The sequence below is a fragment of the Ixodes scapularis genome, unplaced genomic scaffold (genome assembly GCF_016920785.2).
Source record: "Ixodes scapularis isolate PalLabHiFi unplaced genomic scaffold, ASM1692078v2 PGA_scaffold47__10_contigs__length_4178495, whole genome shotgun sequence".
NCBI lineage: Eukaryota > Metazoa > Arthropoda > Arachnida > Ixodida > Ixodidae > Ixodes > Ixodes scapularis.
In genome coordinates this window covers 242,113-264,585 of record NW_024609876.1, presented here as the reverse complement: position 1 = coordinate 264,585, position 22,473 = coordinate 242,113, and the positions used below count along the sequence as shown (strand labels likewise).

General features: G+C 53.1%; 1 protein-coding gene across 1 annotated transcript in view; it reads right to left on the bottom strand.

The window, feature by feature from the left end:
* The window catches only part of LOC8036048 (ERI1 exoribonuclease 3), a 67,995-nt gene that overhangs the window by 37,592 nt on the left and 7,930 nt on the right, over nucleotides 1-22,473 (bottom strand). The window lies entirely within an intron of this gene.

The window sequence follows — 22,473 nt, the reverse complement described above, 5'->3', positions numbered from 1 at the left end:
GCAAAAATACGACTACGTCGTGCGGTACCGGAAAGGCAGCACAAACGTGGTGGCGGACGCATTGTCACGAGCCCCCGTAGACTGCACACAAATTTCCGCAAGGACCCAGGCCGAGCCAACGACATCCACATTGTCAGGCGAAGCCGTGACTCAGTCCCAAAGGGAGGCAGCAGATCTGACCACCCCGGACGAGACGATCAACCACCTAGACGCAGTGAGCGCCGTGGGAATCGTGTTCAGCAAAGAAGAGCTTCTGAAAGCCCAGCAGAATGATCCGTTTTGTCGAAAGGTGATCGACGGACTCGCGGAAGAGTCGGACGCCGTGGAGGCGGGCGGTGCGACCGCCGGGCGCAACACTACTGGTATTGTAGTAGGCGCCGAGTGCCGGGACGCATCTGGTATTGGTGCGGGCACGGAGGATTCATATCTGCTGAGCAATGACGGGCTCTTGCTGAGGTACATACCCTCCGAGAACGACTCCGACGAGGCGTTCAAGGTAGTGGTACCCCGCAGTCTGAGAAACGCAGTTTTGCGTTACTATCACGACTCACACTTCGCCGGACACGCGAGCGGCTCCAAGACTTACTCAAAGTTATGTCGCATCGCCACCTGGCCGGGCATGAAACGGGACGTTTTCCGTTATGCCCGCACCTGCCACTCTTGCCAAAGCTTCAAACCAAGAGGCGGCAAACCGCCGGGCCTAATGCAACCGATTCCGAGCCAGCAATCATGGTCTCTGGCAGCCTGCGACGTGGTCGGCCCCCTACCGAGGAGCCCTAAAGGACACCAGTATTTGCTGGTTGTAACTGACCACTTCAGCAAATGGACGGAACTTTTTCCACTCCGTAAGCTGACAGCCCGAGCGATCACGGAGAAGCTCATGGAGGTTTTCACCCGTTTTGGCTTCCCCGAAGCTCTTTTGACTGATCGAGCGAGCTACTTCGTCGGGAAGGTATTCGTGGACGCGTGCAAGGCCCTTGGCATAAAGCACAGAACAACCACGCCGTACCACCCGCAGTCGAACATCACGGAGCGATGTAACAGAAACATCAAACCAATGCTGGCCGCCTTCGCGGAAAGGCACCGTGACTGGGACGCATATATCCCCGAGATCGGGTTCGCACTTCGGACCACTCTCAACCGTTCGACGGGCTTCACCCCCGCTTTCCTCACATTCGGGAGAGAGCTTCCGAACCCCATGGACCGTGTCCTAGGGGCGAGCGCCGGGGTGGACAACGCGCAGCCGACGCAAACGGACCACGCGCGGCAGCTACAAACTCGGATGACGGAAGCCTTCTCGGAGGCGCGTCGCAATCTCGGGGTAGCGCGAGCGAAACAAAAAGCTCAGTACGACCGCTCGCATCGAGATCTCCGCTACAAAGTGGGCGATCTCGTCCTCAGACGCAACCATGTTCTGAGTGATGCCAGCATAGGCTTCTCGGCTGCTTTGGCTCCGAAGTGGTGTGGCCCGTACCGAGTGCAGGAACTTCTCTCCCCACTCGTGTACAAGCTGACAAACTTGCAATCAAGAAAAGTCGGTGGGCCGGTACATGTGTGCGATCTGAAACCCTACCATGAGAGGGAAAACGGGGCCAACGAGCAAACTAAGCCCCCGCAGAAACATGCACACGCAGCGCGAGACGACGCCAGCAGCGAACAACAGTCGTCTCGCTACAATCTGCGGAGACGGAGGAACTATTATCCGAAGTTTTCGTAGAGGCAGCTCCTGTAAGTGGCGAAATGTCACATTAAGGGAAGTGCAACACACAATGCACCTGCTGCCTTCGCGAACGCGCCAGACACCATTGTTTACTGGCAAGCAGTGACCTAGATACGTCACCTCAGTGTTCGCTCCCAGATGAACCCGTAGGGGAATCCCCCAAACACGGCTTCCGAGGGAAAGGGTACGCGTAACTGCCATTGGTCAGTTATTGCCACCTACGCTCACGTGGGCCACATGTCAACGCAAGAGCGCGGTGCGAGCGTCGTCACAAGCGGTCGGAGACCAAGTGGTCATCCTACCGCAGTACGTTCCGCACCTACGAAGAGGACCTCCAGCCTTTGCTTCGCGTCGTTCGGGAGCTGCTGTCTCTTGGCTACGGCAGTTCAGCGGCGTCCAGGGTCCACGGATGCGCGTGACTCGTCAGGCAGCCCCGCTACCCCAGCCGGCCACGGGCCAAACCAGCAACCCGTCGTTTTCGTGGGCCGTCAAGTTCGACATCCGGCAAGGGACTGCCCGCTCATCATCTTCGGCACCCGCACCGCGGTCGGAAAGCTCGCCGACCAGGGACCAGCTGTTCCCGTTCGTCCCGTAACAAGTCCCCAGGGCCCCAGGGAGCTGGCGCAGTTCGCCCAGCAGGGCTCGTAGGGCACGCACCACATCGGCAGCCGAGGGATAATCCTCCGGGACCTGGTCGCCCGGAACGTGCTCGTCGACGGACACGGCTGCTGAGTTGCCGACTTAGAGCTCTCCAGGAGCACTGGGACCCCGAGACGAACGTCTACCGCCAAAATTCCAAGGGCGCCCTTCAAGTCCGACGTCTGGGCTGTCGGAATACTGCTGTGGGACATTCGCCACTTTGGGCTCGATGCCCTATCCCGTCCTGTGCGCTCAGGAGGTGATCCGCTACGTGCGCGGCGGTCACGTGTTGACGCAGCCGACCGACTACAGCTGGGAGCTGTACCGCTGGTGAGGGACCGTTGGACGAAATTTTGGAGCATGGACCTATGAGCCGGGCTGTTGGTTCCCGTGTAGCTACAGCCGCCTTTTTCTTTTTTTATTATTTTTGTCTGTTGTGTGTTTGTGTTGGTCTACCCGTTTGCGGGTGACTAATGGCTAAGGAGGGGGGAGTGTGGGGATTGTGATCCCTCAACATTCTGCCGCGTCAGCGTTTTGGCGCGCCGTGGCGGCCGCGCTGGCGTAGCGAGAGGTGGCGCTGCTTACCACTGTGAGTGGCTTCCTCCTCTCCCCCCTTGGGGCGATTTCCGTAACGGACCCCCGCACAAAGGAGATCGACGTGTCGCTCCTTGATTGGCCACTTCGCCCCCGCCGTTATCTTAAAACCAGCGGACAGCAGTCTCGCTTCGCTCTTCTTCCTGGGATTCGGCGGTGGCGACAACGGGGACCCTTCCGGCGCACCGGTGAGCGTTTACCCCGTACTTTGTACATTTGTGAGCGACCGTTCGGCCGTGGGCGATCTCCACACCGACGGCGTTCACCAGCTTATAGCCGCCGTGTTGTTGTTATTTTGTTTCATTGTAAATAAACAGTTTATCACCGTTACCAACGTGACTGGTGTCTGTTTGCGCTCAACGAGCAGCATGCCACGCGAGTACGAACCCGCTTCGCGGTAGAGCGTCTCGCCGCGAACGTGGTACTCCCAAAGGCAGTGGCCCCAAGGAGGACCACAATATGGAAAGTGGTGTTGTGTCACTCGGGGGTGGGGAAGCTGGACGGGGATAACCCCATACACTGGCGCCCAACGTGGGGCCCGATTAATTGTCTTTGTCCAGTTCCTCTTCCCGGGTGTCACCACTCTACTTGTGTTTAATTTTGGAGCGGGGACCAATTTGCCAAGGGTTCTGATTAGGCAGAGAGCTTTGACTTAAGTCGAGATGCCGAAGTCCAGGCGCGAGGGAAACGGAAGTTCAAACGGCGCGAACCAGCCGAGCAGACGGGAACCCACAGCCGCCGTTCCCCCTGAGGCTAACCCCGCAGGGGCGACTGCGTCGCTGGTTGAGAGTCCGACCATCGCGCAACCGCAGGGGCCTTCGGGTGCGGCTGAGCTCATGGAGCAAATGACAGCTCTGTTCGCTACACTTACGCGGCAGTTAGCTGCGGCGCAGAGCCCGACTGCTCCCGCGCCGGTGACTCTTCCGCGTCCGCGGCTTACGATGGAGCTGCCCACGTATTCGGGTTACGCGGATGAGAGTTCTGTTCATGACTTCCTGTTGCGCCTGGGCACCTACCAAACGGCCGTTGGCGCGTCGGATGACACCGTCATCCGGCAGATCCTGCCAATCGCCCTTGTCGGGGATGCCGCCCGTTGGTGGAGGCTTCAGGAGCCTCCCTCATCGATGGCCGCGTTCCATGAGCGCTTCCGAAGCGAGTTTCTGCCGCCGGACTATGAGAGGCGCGTCCGCGAGGAATTAAACACGCGCACGCAGCATCCTGACGAAAGCCTTTTGGAGTATGTGCGCGCACTTCAGGAACTTTATTCGAGAGCAGACCCCGCGGCGAGTCACGCGGACCAAGTTTCGCGCGTAATCCGCCAGTGCCACCCATCCTTCAAGCCGTACCTTCGTGGGCGCAGCTTCGACACCCTGGAGGCTCTGGCTCGAGAGGCGCGCGTCGTTCAGGCGGACTTGCTTGCTGAGCTCCGCTACGCGCCGCCGCCTGTGCCGGAGGAATCGCTTGAGCCTAGCTGCGCCTGGGCGGGGTCCCAAAGCCCGACCCCCCGCGTCGAGGCAGCGTCGGTGTCCGCGGTTGTTAGGCGCGAGGCGCGAGAAGTCGTTTCAGCTCGCGCGCTAGACCCCTTCTCGTACGAGCAGAGACGCCGCGCCGGCCGCGAGAATCGGCCTTCGAGTTCGGTCGGGGCCAGCGCAGCCGGGGCGCGTGGTGTTGCGAGGCGGGGAGATAACGCGCCCCGTTTCGGTCGAGATGAAAGGGACGGGCGTCGCCAGAGTCCGGGCCGCCGACCCCTGCGTTGTTTCCGGTGTGACCAGCCTGGCCACATCATACGTAACTGTCCGCAGCTCGAGCGCGACGGTCAGCGCCAGGGAAACGCCCGGGGCCAGCGGCGTTAACCGGATCATCCAGGTTCCCGCCGCTGGCCAGCGGCGAAAGGGAGGGGCGACGCGGTACCGTGGAGAAGCCCCACGAAGACGTGTCGCCGACATGTCCCACTGATGTCGCGGACGCGTTTGCCCCACTGGCATGTAGAGCCCAGACGGGACTCTCTGCCTCTGGACCTTACATGACGATTAACATTGCTGGGAGGGAGTTCTCAGCATTGATAGATACCGGAGCTACCCTTTGTCTGATCGGTGACGACGTGTACGAAGCATGCCGCGAGAGGAGGAGGAGTTTAAGACCGGTCGACATCTGCATGCGTTTGGCAACGGGCATGACGAGGGCTGAGGGGGCTCTGCGCCTTCAGGTCGAGTTTGACGGTCGACGTAAGAGGCAACGTTTTGTGTACCTTCGGGGTCTCACATCTCCGGTCATACTGGGGCGAGATTTCCTTTCTCGGGAAGGCATCATCGTTGACCTGCGGAACAATGGGTACCGTTACGACCCGTCTACTCCGCTGATACCTTTCGCCGACCCACCGCCCTGTGTTCCTTGCGATGATGATGATGATTGGGGTTTAATGGCACAAGAGCGACTACGGCCATATTGCGCCAAGAAAATTAATTTAAGGAGCCTTGCATTTACATCTAACTTTACTTATCTATATCAAGTGCAAAAGGCCAATTGCATGTAGGAAACTTAAAACGCGAGCAACTGGTACCAAAGGTCTATCACCAAGCAAAAAATAAGGATGAAATGGAAGGTGGTTTCTGAAAAGTTCTGGAAAATATCTTCGACGTTGATGATCGAAAAATCTACAATTCCACAGGATGTGAAGGACAGTTAACATTTTCCCACACTTTTCACAGAGCTTTACATCTTCACCGCAGAGCAAGTGCAGGTGAGTCAATCGAGAATGACCAATTCTCAAGCGGCATAAAAGAACTTTTGAACGGCGGTCCTTATGGGAGGAACTCTCCCACACTTCTAAGTTGGGCTTAATAATGTGAAGTTTGTTATCTCTCTGTGTGTCCCAATCCTGTTGCCATAACTTAATAATTGACTTGTTTAAGGCTGGCTTGAGGTCTTGGTGTGGCAGGCCAAAAGACGTTTCCGTGTAATTTATTGCAGAAAGTGCAAGATGGTCTGCATTCTCGTTACCGGGAATGCCCACATGACTGGGCACCCAGCAGAAGTTTATAAATTGTCCTAGATGGAAAGCTTTGTTTATCTGAAAACGAACCTGTTGCACAAGAGCGTTCTTGCTGTCTGCTAAAGATGAAATAGCTAAGAGAACACTTTGGGAATCAACAAACAGAACTGCTTTGTTAATGTTATTTTCTAGAATATATTCAATAGCCATCAGGATACCATACAGTTCAGCAGTAAAGATAGTTGCTAGAGGGTTGAGTTGCCTCACTTCACTGAAAGCGAGAGAATAAACTGCACAGCCTACGCAATTCAATGTTTTCGAGCCATCAGTGTAAAAGTGGAGATAGTCACTATATTTCTGCTCTAGCTCTGCGAACTCCCGCAAGAGAACAAGACGAGGAACAACCTTTTTGCTGTACTTCGAAAGTGACCAATCACAAGAGATTGGCACCAAATCCCAAGGAGCAACCCTATAGGCCTGTCTCAACAAAGGAGGCTCATCAAAACAAAGGTGCAGCGACCTTGCCATGCTCTCAGCCCGAAGGCTCAAGGGCCGAACAATACTGGGCTTATTCTCAAAAAGGCGCAATGATGCAGAGGTCTGCAGAGCAGAGAATGCAGGGTGGTGTGGATCACTATAAACTTTGTAGGCATAGCAGAGACTAAGATATTGTCTGCGTCGCTCAAGGGACATCTGATGTGTTTCAGCATACAGACTCGGCACGGGCGACGTGCGAAAAGCACCTGTGGCTAGACGCAGGCCAAGGTGATGGATTGGGTCTAACATCTTCAAAGCAGATGGTCGTGCCGACGCATATACCGGTGCACCATAATCCAACCGGGACCGCACTAGAGAGTTATAAATTCGCAGCAGACATCGTCTGTCAGACCCCCAAGTTGTGTGCGACAGCACTTTAAGAATATTGGAAGATCGTAGGCATTTTCGTTTTAGTTCTTTCAAATGGGGTACGAATGTGAGCTTCTTGTCGAATATCACGCCTAGAAACTTGTGCGCCTCCTTAACAGTAATGGTAACGTTATTCAGATGCAAGGTAGGATCCGGTGACAACCCTCGACGCAGCGAAAAAGGAACACATACGGTTTTGTCGGGGGAGAAGCGGAACCCATTTTCGGCTGCCCACTTGCTCATCCTGTTGATTGTCAGTTGCAGTTGACGTTCACAACTATGCAGATTGCAAGAAGAAACTGAAATTTGCACATCATCCACATACAAAGAATAAGATACTGTCGGTGGTATCACCTGAGCCAGGCTATTGATTTTAACTGCAAAAAGTGTGACACTAAGCACCCCTCCCTGAGGGACACCACTTTCTTGAGAAAACACATCTGATAAGGTGGAGCCCAGACGGACTTGGAAAGTATGTCCCATTAAGAAGCTTTGTATGCATCGCAACATGCGACCCCGAACACCGTAAGCATAAAGATCCCGCAGGATCCCATAGCGCCACGTTGTATCGTACGCCTTTTGCAGATCAAAAAACACAGAGAGACAGACCTGGCGGTGTACAAACGCCTCACGAATAGAGGTTTCAAGGCGGACTAAGTGGTCCAGGGTGGAACGTCCAGCTCTAAAACCACACTGATTAATGTCAAGCACATTCTCACTCTCCAAGAAATGAATGAGACGTCGGTTAATCATTCTTTCGTAGGTTTTTCCCAAGCAACTTGTGAGAGCAATGGGTCGGTAGCTAGTTGGTTGAGAAGCATCTTTGCCAGGCTTCAGAAGAGCGATTACATGGGCTCTTTTCCAAACCTCGGGGAATGCAGAGCGATGCCACAATGAGTTATAAAAGGTCAACAAACTGCCTAGAGAATCAGGTGACAGGTGCCTTAACATCTCATAATGAACATTATCTGGTCCAGGAGCAGACTGTTTCTTTACACTAAGAGCCACTTTGAGCTCAGAGAGTGTAAAAGGCCTGTTGTACGGAGCGTCACGAGCACCAGACAAAATGATTGGTTGTTTCTCTGCTGTCGAACTGAACTTTTTAAAGGCTTCACTGCAGTTGCGTAAACTAGAAACATCCTGAAAATATTTCCCAAGAACATTCGCTTGATCTTTCAGAGATGTTGAAGATGATGCAGGGAAGAGAGGAGTTCTGAAAGGTAAGTAGTCGCCCCTAACCTTTCTAAGCCGATCCCACGCTTCTTTTGTAGATACAAAACTACTCAAGGACGTCAAATACTTTCTCCAGGAGCTTCCCTTCGCCTGGCGTCTTGTCCAGCGAGCTTTAGCTCTCGTTTTCTTAAACTCAAGTAAGTTGCTAGAAGTTGGATATCTACGAAAGATGCACCAAGCTTTGTTCTGGGACTTCCGTGTTGTTTTACAGTCATCATTCCACCATGGCTTGCATCTCTTAGGAAGACGACAAGACGTTTGAGGGATACTCCGTGTGGCAGCATGTATTATAACCTCTGTGACATACAGCGTTGCTTCATCTGGATTCATGTTTGAGATTATAGAAGAATCAATCAGTGCCTCTAATTGAAAAATGGACCAATCTGCCTTATCTAGTTTCCATCGGGGCATTCGTGTTAACAGAGTCGGAAGAGAGACAGTACTCTCTAAAACAATCGGGAAGTGATCACTCCCAAAGGGATTATTAAAAACCTTCCATGAAAAGCATGGAAGTAATGAAGGTGAAGTAATAGAAAGGTCAATAGATGTAAATGAGTTGTGAGCAGAACTAAAAAAAGTAGGCTCTCTCCCGTTAAAAATACACAAGTTAGATGATAATAAAAACCGCTCAATTACTCGGCCTCGAGAATCGAGGCGAGTACTGCCCCACATGGGGTGATGGGCATTAAAATCTCCTAAAATTAAGAAGGGTTGAGGAAGCTGTCCTACAAGACCCTGAAGTTCGTGAAGTTGCAATGGAACGTTTGGTGGCAAATAAATGGACACAATTGTAATGAGGCGATCTAAAAGAAGGCGTACCGCTACAGCTTCGAGCGGTGTGCAGAGAGGGACCTCCGAGCAGGCAACCCCGCTCTGCACGACCACTGCTACGCCACCAGAACTGGAACTCAGACGATCTTTGCGGAACACTTGATAACGTCGTAAAATCTGTGTATGATGTGTTTGAAGATGAGTTTCTTGTAAAGAGAGGGCAATAGGCCGAAGATCATCCATAAAATAGTTAACGTCATCAATATTGGGTAAAAGACCACGACAGTTCCACTGCATAAAATGCAAATTCTTCATTTATCTAAAAAGGTGAAGTGTAAAATTAAAAAGAGAGAGGCAATGAAGAAATTGAGAGTATGAAATTAATGGTTATTTGGGAGGGACCACTGGTTTTTTCCCTTTAGACTTCAAAGTCTGCCACTCCATGTCACCCTCGTCGGATGCAAGAGTGGGTGACTCAGCGGTATCATCCATTGCCTCTATTTCTGGAGGCGAGCCTTTGCCTGAAGGTTTTGGCTGGCTCGTTGCACGGGGTGGCTTGCCCCGGCCACGACCAGCCGAAGAGGCACCGGAGGTGCTGGGCAGAGTGTCTTTCAACTCTGCCTCCTCCGGCCCCTTGGGTACTGGGGGAGCGGCATGAGGGTTGTGCCGCTCTTTCGAAGAGGAGGTCCTCTCTGAGGAGGTCGGGCGGGAGTTTTGCCCCCTCTCCCCGGCAGAGGACCGCGATGTGCGGACAGGTGCGGCATTTGCCGGCCTGTCTAGAACCAGCGAAGCAGCATGTGCACTCCCTCCATGAAGAGGGGGGCACTGCTGCCCCAGCTGGGGGGTTGGGGCCCTGAGGGCTGCCTCCAGAACCTCAGGTGAGACCTGGGTAGCCCTCGACTCCGAGCGTGGCACAAGACCCCTCCGTGCCACGTCGGATATGATCCCTTCGACATGAAGGAATACCTTTTCTTTGCTTCACTATAGCTGATATTTTCTTTCGCTTTGATGGCAATGATTTCCTTTTCTTGCTTCCATATGGGACAGCCACGATAGTAGGTAGGGTGTGGTCCATCGCAATTAACGCAGTGGGCCACATTCTCGCAATTGTCAGAGATGTGATCCTGACTGCCACACTTTGCACAAGTCGCCTTCCCTCGACAGCTGCGTGTTCCGTGACCAAAACGCTGGCAACGGAAACACCGCTGGGGGTTGGGGACAAAAGGGCGGATGTGGCAGTTCAGGTATCCAGCCTTGATTGTTTGTGGTAGTGTATGCCTCTCAAATGTAAGGATGACGTGTTTTGAGGGAATTTCTACACCATCTTTTTTGAACATAATCCGTTTTACTGCGACAACGCCGGCACCCTGGAGTCCCTCGAGGAGTTCTTCCTCACTAGTGTGAAGGAAGTCGTCCTCAGAGAGGACTCCACGGATGGTGTTCAGTGTGCGGTGAGGGCTCACCGACACTTTCACATCAAGTATGGTGTTCAGCTTGAGAAGCGCTTCACTTTGCTTTTTGTTATTTATCTCAACTAGGAGGTCTCCTGAGTGGAGTTTTTTAGCCTTGTAGGAAAACCCTACAAGGTCAGTGATGTGATTGGCCTAAGCCATTTTGGCGCACGTTTTGGAGCAACCAAAACAGTGTTTTGGAGCAGCAAAAGCGGCTTTTGGAGCAGATATTTTTAGGAAAATAAATATATTCGTTTAAAGTGCTGTATAAACGAAGGGCACTTTGTGTTGTGTTGTGTTCTGATGTGCCGTGTTGTGACGGAACTCGCTGCTTTTGTTTTTACTGCTCAGACATCCCACAAGTGTATAGTGCTGTAGGCATTGCCAAGCAATTTTGAAAAACCGCTTGCCACCGTTTTACTGCTTCCCGACGTGCCAGATTTTCGTCAAAAGTAAGCAAACGTAAAACAATGAATTGCAAGCGTCCCAGCTGGTGCCGCAGTCACGCAATCATGTTCGCATGCACGTGAGGCCAACTTCGGCAGGCTTGCTGTTGGGCATGCTTCGTCGCGCGAGCGCAGACAACGGCTGTCCGATCGAAACCGAAACCATGCCCTCAGCTCGGTCGCTAACTTATCCCCAAAATTGTACACAAAATGTAACTTTCGAGCATGCGACTTAAAGGGATACTGAACCAAGGAATTTAGTGTCCGTAATAAGTGGCGCACGTTCTTTCCACGAGCCAGCAGCCGCCGGTGTGCGCGGGTACACGCAACAAAAATGACGTCAAAGACCTCCATTCGCGCTTAAGGGGACAGTGAAATGTATGCGCTTCGGGCCAAAGGAGATTAAAGACAAGTTTTTCATCTACACAGTGGTGTCTCATGTAAAAGGTAAGCGATTAATTGGTCTAACAAGCCCGTACCATTCACTTGTAGAGGTGAAAAGCTTATCTTTATTCTCTTTTAGCCCGAAGCACATGCATTTCACTGTCATCTTACCCACGAATGGAGGTCTTTGACGTCATTTTCGTTGCATGTGCTCGCGCACACCGGTGGTTGCTGGCTCGTGGAAAGAACGTGCGCCACTTATTATGGGCACTAAATTCTTCGGTTCAGTATCCCTTTAAACAGTCTAGTGGCGCGTGCTTGCCAGCAGGCCGGCAAACAAGGTATAAGCTAAACACACAAAAAATAAAGAACCTGAGTGCATCGATGCAAGACATTGCGAGCCAGCCTCGAAACGTTCTTGGAGCGCTTTGTGCAACGACTGAACTCGAGACAAACAAGCGTGCTGTGCGGGTTCAACATGCATACATTGCTTTCTTTGCTTTAGCTCACTTCTCTTAAAAAAAAATTGGGTTGTCTGTATGTTTATACAGCCTAGAACTTGGTCTGCCTCACAGGGCGACGAGTCTCCCAGCTGTAGATGAGAAATATAGCCAGTGCGGTACAACCGCTAGCCTGGGGTCTTTAACGTGCATCACGCAGTAGTGATACACGACCGCACGCCGGTACGATGCTCATCCAGATCGAAACGGGCAGGGGTGGGGCTCGAACCCAGCATCGCTGGGTTCTGTAGCGCGAGCTTTCGCTCCATGTGCTCCGAGCTGGTGTGCGCTAGACCACTCGGCCACCGATCCCTTTTTTTTTTTTCTTTCTTTAATACATGGAAGATTTCGCTAAAAATTCAGATTACAAGGGCATAAGGTGAAAAGATGACTATGCACACAATGATAGAAATGAGATGAAAAGTTAAGGTGATTGTCTTTCTGAACCACAGTCCTGGAGCACATTTTCATCCATGGCACTTCACAAACACTAACAAACAACGTTTCAGGTACGCAATAGTCTCAAACATTTCCAGGTATTAAAAATCTGGAAGCCTTAAGCACGCCCCCATTTCTCTTCAACTTTATTTCGCGGCAGATCTTTCACGTACCGAGGTACTTTTCGAAAGAAGACCCACCGAGAGGAATCTAGATAATCAGTACTTTGACAGAGCAGTCTTTGAATTAAAGATGTATTTTTGTTGTAACGTATGATTTAAACAAGAACAGGAATGTTGGTGAACATGCGGCGGTACTTCGTTTTATTTTAGGAAGTACCATATCTGCAGTGATGTGGAACGGCAACATCCGACGTCGCGCGACCACGGTGACTGAAAGGCAGTGACCCAATATAGTTTTCCCACGGCCGTTGCTTCAGCTCACAAAGTAACTTCTGCCGCGCAAAAACGTGGTTTCGTTTCACAACATGACTGCATAGCTGGTACCCGGAACGCTAGCGTTGGAGCGTCTGCACACATCCGCGTCTATCGCTGAAAATATAAAAAAAAAAAAAGAGACGAGAGACGAGACCCACAAGAGAGAGCGCGAAACGCGAGACGCAGGGAAATCCATGAAAGACCGGGTGGACAATTGATGCACGGTACTTTGTGTCAGGTGGCCGCTTGCGCCACATAACACACGTCTGCTCAATTACAGTACTCAGTTTAGTTTCGGTTGCGAAAGGCAACCTAATTTGGTCCTTTGGCGCAGGCTTGGCGCAGATTACTCAAATTTTGGCGAAATGTAGCAGGATGTAGCAGGGTTAGCCCCTTGGCGCAGTTTGGCGCAATTGGCGCAGCAATCACATCACTGCAAGGTGTTCAAGTACTTTGGCTACTACAAATGGTGAAAGCTTTGACATAGGTTTCTGTTCATCGAGGGAATGAACAACGAAAAACTTCGTGAAGTTTTCTACCTCTGGTTCTTTTTCAATAGTCTTGTGTTCAGGGCAGCGCCTTTTAACGGCTTGCCCCGAACGGGGTTTGGAAGAGAGGGGCGCCATAAGAGGGCAAGGAGTGTTCGGAATCTGTGGCGCGCCGCCCACCACGGAGCCCAACGAGGGAATAGGTAATACCCCATAACAAATATGGCTTTGCTGGAAGCATTACTCTATTAGCGCTACCCAGAAACTATAACCAAGTGTGGATCTGGACGAGAGTATCTGTCACCACCCAAGGTTAGCCCTTGCCGCCAAAGAAGTTGAAAAGGAAAGAAGAGAAATGAGAAGAGTGAAAAGAAGGAGGAGACAAGGGTGAAAGAAGGGAGGGCATAGTAGAAGGAGTGGCGACTAGACTGAATCATCCTGGCCGGGCCTTACCAGGACTCCCGTCTATGAGAAGCGGGGGCCGAAGTGGTGTATTGCCTCGCCCGGGGGGCCCCGAAGGGTCCAAACCTACCCCGGGCTCGGCTCAACCACCAGGATGCCCTTTTCCCCAGACACGGGTAAGCCACGCACAGTCAGACGTGGGCGGGCGAACCCGCATGGCTCGGGGTCCGTGGAGACGCCACTCTCCAAACACCTGCTTTCACAGGTGCCCCCTGCGGGGTGTGTTCCTTGCGCTCCACGTACGACGGCTCTCGCTGGGTGTCCCAAGCTCCAGCCAGAGGCGCTCGTCACGCAGGTTGGAGCGGCGGAATTGGAGGCCGTGCTCGCGTCTTTCGACGGCCCGACCGAGCAGAGGCATGCACTCGCGGACGTTTTGTGCCCCTTTTCGGCGACATTCACCGAACGGCCGGGCATGACTAACGTCCTTCAGCACCGGATCGACACCGGCGAAGCTAAGCCCTGGGGTTGCAATCCCCGGCCGCTTAGCGTTCACAAAAGAAACCTCCTAGACGCCGCCCTCGACGAGATGATTGACACGGGCGCGGTCAGGAGATCGAAAAGTCCTTGGGCTTTCCCGGTAGTTCTAGCTCCAAAGAAGGACGGGACAGCCAGGCTTTGCGTTGACTACCGCCAACTCAATTCTCTGACAACGAGGGATGCGTATCCTTTTCCGTCGATCGAATCCATCATGTATTCCTTGGGGAACGCCCGAGTGTTTACAACACTAGACTGCAGCAGGGGGATTTTTGCAGATTCAGATCGCTCCTGCCGATGTCGAGAAGACTGCTTTCACTTGCCATCGCGGGTTATTTGAGTTTACTCGCCTTCCCTTCGGACTGTCTAACTCGCCGGCAAGTTTCCAGCGACTTATGGACATCGTTTTGGGAGACGCCAGGTTTAATTTCGCAATGGCCTACATGGATGATGTTGTGGTCTTCTCCAAGTCATTCAGCGAACATCTCGTTCACCTGAGGATCATCCTCGGACGAATGAGGGATGCGGGGTTGACGATTAACCCGAAGAAGGTACAGCTCGCTTCTCCGAAAATCGATCTCCTTGGGTTTGTGGTCGACGAGGGAACCTTGAAACCGAACGACGAGAAGTTAAGGGCCATCCTTGATTTCCCTCGGCCGCAGGAGGTGAAAAGCCTCCAAAGGTTTCTAGGAATGATTGGGTTTTATCGCCATTTTATTCCCAACTGTGCCGAGCTAGCCCGCCCGCTTAACCAGCTGCTGCGCAAAGGCTCGAAGTACGTCTGGCAACGAGAACAAGAGGTGTCATTCATCTCTCTCACTCGCGCGATCGCGGCGACTGCCAGTTTGCGACTGCCGGACTTAAACTTGCCGTTTGTGGTGCAAACAGACGCCAGCGATTACGGCGTGGGAGCGGTCTTGTTGCAAGAGCACGACGGCCAATTAAGGCCCGTCGCCTTTGCGAGCCGCACACTCACGCCAGCGGAACGCAACTACAGCACCACCGAGCGAGAGGGAGTGGCAATTATGTATGCCCTGCATAAGTTCGATCTATACCTGGATGGCGCTCTCTTTACCATCCAAACTGATCACAACGCTCTCGCCTGGATTCAGAGGCTGAAGCAACCAGCCGGCAGACTGGCCCGCTGGGTGCTCACTCTGCAGCGCTACGCCTACAAGATAGAGTATCGCAGAGGCACTGCGAACCAGGTCGCGGACGCATTGTCGCGCGCACCCGTGGAGACTGACCCGGGGGAACTGCCCCGGGCAACCCTCCACCCACGACAGCAAGCTTGCGGGAATGCAGAGGAAAGGGGCGAGAAGGAGAGAGCGCCCGGTCACGCGCCGGAAGCTGGTTCCAGGGGAGCCATCCACGCGGAGAGAAAGACTCGCGGCAATGCGAGCGGTGGCGGAAAAGGTGATACCCCGCCTTGTGCGGCTGTGTGTGATGCCACCAAAGAACAGATGAACGCTTGGGGTACTGTTGTGAGCAGGGAAGAGTTGTTGGAAGCCCAGAAAACAGATGGTTTCTGTCAGCGAGTGTCGGAAAAGCTAGCGGATAACGCAGCAGACGCTGGAAACGCTGGCACGGGACAGCGGGTGTCAGAAACGCTGGAGGGCAACGCAGCGGACACCGGAAACGCGGGCGCGAGGGTCGATAGAGAGATCGATTCCTATCTGTTGGGTGAAAACAACTTGTTGCTCAGGTACATCCCCGAGATGGACGAACACGAGGGAGACCCATCCCCCTTCAAAATCGTCGTTCCGCGGAAGCTGCGGCAGAAACTGATGAGGTATTTTCATGACTCGGCCCTGGCAGGCCACGGGAGCGGCAAGAAGACTTACGAAAAGTTGTGTCGTGTCGTGACCTGGCCGGGAATGAGGAGGGAGGTACTTCGATATGCCCGCAGCTGTCCAGCGTGCCAAGTGGCGAAGCCCAGGGGAGGGAAGCCCCCCGGCCTGATGCAACCTGTCATCAGCAAGCGCCCTTGGGAGACGGTCGCGTGTGACATCATCGGACCACTGCCTCGAAGTCCACGTGGAAACCAGTATCTACTCGTCGTCACAGACCATTTCTCGAAGTGGGTCGAGCTTTTCCCACTCAGAAAGCTAGTGTCTGCAAGAATCTGGGAAAGACTGTTGAATACGTTTTGTCGCTACGGTTTCCCTGCTTCTCTGATCACAGATAACGCGTCGGTGTTCACAAGTAAGGTCTTTGTGGACTCGTGCCGGTCACTCAATATCCAGCACAAACGAACAACGCCTTACCACCCACAGGCGAACATCACCGAGCGGGTGAACCGGAACCTGAAGGCGATGCTGGCGACACTCACCGGTAAGCATAAGGATTGGGACGCGAACATATCCGAGCTCGGTTTTGCAACCCGAACGACGGTAAATCGATCGACTGGACTGACACCCGCGTACCTGAACTTGGGAAAGGAGCTGACGTATCCCTTGGAAAATGGATTCCGAGAGTGTGGGCAGGCTGACCCCCGCTTCATCTCTCGCTACGCATCGGAACTCCGTGGCCGACTCGGGGACGCCCTCCGCACGGCCAGGGAGAACCTAGACGCTGCCCGGCTTGAGCAGGCCGCCCAGTACGACAAAACGCACCGCCACCTGGTACGCCGTTGGGGATCTGGTCCTTAGGCGAACACACCCTCTCAGCAACGCGGCGCAAGGTTTTGCGGCGTCGCTGGCACACAGGTGGGAAGGGCCGTACCGGGTCGCGGCACGACTGTCACGTTTGACCTACCGACTTGCTCGCCTGGACACGGGCGAAGTGTCCGGCTCGGTGCACGTGGGCGACTTAAAGACCTACTGCCTCCGCGATCCTGACGATACTGACGGGGAGGCAGGCGGGACAAGCAACGCTGGGGAAAATCCCCGGAGATACAATCTCAGGGCCAAAAGGCACTAGTGTATCGCATCCATTAACCACCTCTTTTTCCCACACAGAATGTCTGCCAACGGCGGTGCACGGGGCCGACCCCACCGCGGCGAACGCCGAACTCAGCCCTGGACGACGGAGCGGGTTTACTACCCCCGCTCGAGGTCCAGGTCTGGTCGCAGGTCCCGGAACCGGGGGGGGCGACAATGAGACGCCCGAGGACTTCAGGCGCGTCCGGTCGGGCAGGGGAGGGCGCTCGAGCTCCCACTCCACGCAACCGCCTCCGGCTGGGCCTAAACCCCTGGAGCAGGCCAAGAAGAAGACGCGGTCGGCTGCTACATGGACGGTGGTCTCCGGGAGGGAGGCAGTCGGTTACGCGTCCCACGCAAGGTGGAGGGACCAGTACCGCCCCTCCCGCGGGGTCAACCCGTCCGAGGTGAGGCCACCTTTCCGGGGATTGACCCTGGCGGACCGGGACGACGAGCCGCCGGCCGTCTACACGGCAGAGGAGGAGGCGGCCCTCTGTCCGGTCTGCCACGTCTTGGTGGTGTGCCAGGAGGCCCACGCCGGGGGCAAGCTCTACACGGAGAGGGACCAACGGAAGAAAGACGCAGCGGCTGCGGCTGCTGCCACCGAGGAGGACATCGAGGCGGCCCTCAAGCTGCTGCGGAGGGAGCGGCCGGGGCTCCTGACTCCGGCCCCAGATTTGGTCCCCCCTGCCGCGCCGATCCCGCGGGCCCTGGAGCTTCCGCCGCTGAGGCAGTCCGAGCCAGTCCGGCCTGCCGAGTTCATCGGCCCCTCCCCGACGGACTCATCTGCCACCGGGCCCGGAGGGCCTATCACTCGGACCCTGCCGTCGCCGTCCTTGATGGACGTTGACCTGGACTCTTTCTTGGCGGCGTCGGGGTCTGAGGATTGAGGGGGGGGTGGTGTGGGGGCCCGCTCTGCCGCCGCCTGATTGCTACCAGACGCTGGCGGCCGAGGGCGGCTCAAGGGCGAGCCGTCGGCACCCTCGGTAGCCGATCGAGGCTGATAGTGGCCGGCTGGTGGCGGCGGCGGACGTCCTCGGGCCCCCTTCAAAGGAGCCCGACCCCCAAGGGCCTGGACGGCGTGGATGGGGAGCCGGGAGAACACCCACGTCGGGAGGAAGGCACCCGTCGGCCTGGCGCCGGGAAAAGGGGGTGCGAGGGAAGGACCGGCGGGGGCTCGAGGGGTCGGTGGGAGGACGCAGGGGTGGTGCGACGGACGTGAAAGTGGACGGACGTTTGGATACCGTGAGGTGCGACCGCCGGAGAACTCAACAATGTGAGTGATTAAATGTTTATATGGAAAGTGGTGTTGTGTCACTCGGGGGTGGGGAAGCTGGACGGGGATAACCCCATACGTGTCACATGACGTTGTAGCATTACGTCATGGTGTCATGTGACATTATGTGTCACATGATGTCACAATATAATGCGACGTCACATTGTTACGTCGTGGTGTGACATGACGTGATGGTACCACGGATGTTCAGATCTACTGGAATCATCTCAAACAAACATTTAAAAAGATTAAACTTGTTTTTTAAATAAGTCAATGCTTTTTTTTTGGCGTAGTCTTTCCTAGAGAATCTAAATATCATCATCACTTGACCTCAAAACGACACTAAACGTGAAAAAAATCGCAAAACATGCAGCCCCTCGTTGTCGCTGAACGTCAATTGGTTGGTCGAGCCGCGACGTCATAAAATGACTCGGCGCAATTCTAATTGAATTTTTCGCACAACGATCAACTGGCAATTCTTACCTCGTTTCATCTGCGTTGCGCTTAATAAGCTCCTTGTATTAGCCAAAGTGCTCAGACCTGCTGCACTAGCAGCCATTTGCTGAAGATAGACCTCTTCCAGACCTATAAGTTTAGGAATATTTTGGTGTTTAGCAGAGCATGCTAACGTTGGCACGCGCGACCTCAAGCGCAAACTGTTCGTTTGAGACTAAGATGGCAACGCGGCCGTCTGGGTTATACGACAGTTTATGTTCAGTAAACCGTTTTCTTATTAACTAAGCCAATCCAAGGCTGACAAACACAATATAAAGTGGCGACGAGAGATGGTCAGCCGACGGCCGACGAACCTGAGCTACGAGAGTACACCGATGGGCCTGCTGAGGCTGCGACCGAAGCCACCTTGGAGCTGAACGACGCAGACGACAAGAAGGTAGCCGTGGCCAAGATCGGGCAAGTGGAGAATTTCGACTCTTCATTGGGTTCCATGTCTCCTTACAAAGAGAGACTCATGTGGGTTCTCAAGGTGAACCGTGTGCCGTACGCCCGCAAGGTTGATGCCTTCCTAAGCTTAATTAGACCTACGACGTATAATCTGCTTAAGTCGTTGATAGCTCCCGCGTTGCCGGTAGCAGAGCTGACGAAGTTGTTGCAAGATCATCTGGAGCCTAAACCGTCCGTCATATCGGAGCAGGTCAGATTTCATTGCCGTGTTTTGTTCGCGGATTATGTCGCGTTGACATTCAACGAGAGCTCTTGGATGAAGGTAAGATGCTCGAATTCCAGAAAGCGGTTGAACAAGCCACAGCGTCGAACGCCGCAATAAAAAATGCTTCCGAAATGCATGGCACTAGCAGTAACAACGTGCACACCGACAAAGTAACCGTTTACAAGTTACGACACGAAGAGGAACCTCGAATATGAGGAGGAGCCTATTATCGGTGTGGATCTACTGGGCACATGGCAAGTGCATGTCCTCAGAGCGAGGCGGTCTGTTTTCAGTGCCAGCAGGTCAGGCACATTTGACGCGTCTGTCGCTCATCCCGAGGAAAAGAAAAGCCGCGAGGCAAGAAAAAAATGCTCAGATCGCTCACAGTGGAGAAGAAGAAAAAGGGAAGCCCTGATGTCAAGAACATAAAGTCTACAGCAGAACATTCCCTCACTGTAGAAGTGTTGGTTCAGAAGTCTCCACTAACAAAGGAGCTGGACACTGGAGCAGTGGTGTCTGCTATCTCAAGGAAACAGTACCTTGAGAAGTTGACAACAAAAAAATTGAGAGACTTCACTTCGTTTGCAAACGTACACAGGCGAAGTCATCAAGCCATGCGATGTCATCAATGTCGAGGTGTTCCGCAACGAGCAGACAAAGGTCCTGACCGCTACTAGGCCGAAGATGGCTACAACAGCTGCGGTTTAACTGCAACCAAGTTGTGGGCGTCAACGAACTTCACAAAGGTAAACAAGGGCCGCACCACAATACCAGTCCGCAAGGCACAGGAAATGTTATGCAACCATCAGAAAGTTTTCAAGGACAAATTGTGAAAAAGCTATGGCAAAGAGGCAAGGGTGTTACTGAAAGAAGGAAGCTGACCGAGCTGACCGAAGTTCCCGAAAGCTAGAAGTGTGCCTTTTTCACTTGTTCTGGCTGTGGAAAAAAGACAGGAAAAGTTAGAGGTTCTAGGTGTAATCGCAACAACAACGCATAGCGAGTTTGTGACGCCACTCGTTCCCGGACCCAAAAAGGATGGTACCACAGGCACGTAGCCAGGATTTTTTTTTTCTTTTTTTTATTTTTTTTTTTTGGGGGGGGGGGGGGGCCTGTTCATGACAAAATGCAGTATGAGGGAGAGAGGGGAGAGAAGGTTCCAGCAAAATGGAAGATTTCAAAGCAAGGGGGGGGGGGGGGCCTTATGCTCCCCCCCCCCTTGAATACACGCCTGTGGTACCATACGGTTGTGTGGTGATTATAAGACCACTCTTAACCCAGTGCTGGACGTTGATCGCTACCCATTGCCTAAGGTAGATGAGCTTTTTTTCAGTGCCGGCTGGTGGCCAAAGTTTTTCCGAAATTGATCTCAACAGAGCGTACCAAAAAGATGTCACGAGCGAAGTCACGGAAGTTGCTGACAATAACGACAAAGAAGGGTTTGTGCCTAATGAATCATTTGCCCTTCAGAATCGCATTGGCACCTGCCATCTTTCAAAGAACAATGGACAACATACTGAAAGGAATTCCCAAAGTGGCTTGCTACTTCGATGAAGTGTTAATTGCTGGCGAGACTCGAGAGCATCTGCGAAGCTTGAAGGAAGCATTCGAGAGATTCACCAACGTGGAGTTCGCATCAGGTGAGAAGTGGGCCTTCTTCCAAAACCAGCTTCAGTATCTGGGACATGTGATAGGCCCTGAAGGGATCAGTACGAATAATGAGAAGGTGGTCGCCATTGTGAATGCACCAGCAGCTGAAGATGTACAGCAACTGAGCTCACTCTTGGGAGCTGTGAACTATAATGGCAAGTTTGCTGCACAACTATCCACTGTAATTGCGCCCCTCCACAAGTTACTGCGACAAGACGTGCACTGGTCCAGGGACCAGAAGTGTGAAGAGGCATTTCAGAAAGTCAAGGAGCTGCTAGCCTCATCAAGAGTGCTTGTGCACTACGACCCAAAGGCAGCGTTGCAGTTAGCATGTGATGTGTCGTCCTACGATGAGGGTGCCGTTTTGTCTCACTTTCCAGAAAATGGAACTGTTCGGCCAGTGGCGTATGCATCTCGTTCCCTTACTTCAGCAGAAAAGGGATACAGCCCCTTAGAAAAAGAAGCACTAGCCTTGCTTTTGGGAGTAAAAAAGTTCCACTTCTACCTCTACGGTCGTAAGGCCAGTCTTGTGACAGACCATAAACCTCTTCAAGCTATTTTTAGACCAAAGATGGGAATTCCTGCACTGGCTACAGCTTGACTGCAGAGCTGGACATTAACACTTTCTGCCTATAACCACTCTTCAATGTTTAAGCAATTGGCTGGAAATGCAGAAGCAGACTGTTTTTCTTGGCTTCCAGTGAACACAATGGAAAGGAAAACCACGTAAGATGAGTCTTTTTGTTCACTATGGTTGCTCTCCTCGCCAGTCAGTAGTCGAGACATCGCAAGAGAGAGTGCCAAGGACCCTCTGTTGGGTCGAGCGTTGGAGTATGTTCTGAAAGGTTGGCCCTCGTTTCTGTCAAACCAGTCGCTGAAGCAGTTTCTCCGATGTAGTACTGAACTGTCAGCACAGCAGGGCTCTCTCATGTTAGGACAGTCATGGTGCCGGTGAAGCCACGGAGTTTCTTGCTGGAAGAAATCCACGAAGGACACCCAGGTGTTGTACCTGCCAAAGAACTAGCCAGAAGTTACCTTCGGCGGCTGTCAGAGGACAGCGACGTTGAAGCATACATCAGGGCGTGTGAACTGTGCCAACAGCAGCCACCGTTGCATCCTTGGGCATGGCATACCAAACCATGGCAGCGTGTCCACATCGACTAAGCTGGATTGTCCGAGGGAGCCATTTTTTTAGTGGTGGTAGACGCTCACTCCAAGAAAAAATCGTAAGGGTGCAGGCGAGCTGGTGAATATTAACCATGTTGAAATTAACCTGAGACTGGGGTAGAGAAGAAACATAAAAATGTAGAAGGGACAGAAAATAGGACGACGTCTCAAACTCAGCTGAGTTTGAGACGTCGTCCTGTCTATTTTCTGTCCCTTCTACGTTTTGATGTTTCTTCTCTACCCCAGTCTCAGGTTAATTTCAACATGCTTACTCCAAGTTGCCTGACGTTTTTGTGATGCAATTGACAACATCGTCCAGTACGACTGAAAAACCGCGAGAATTGTTTGCACAATTTGGA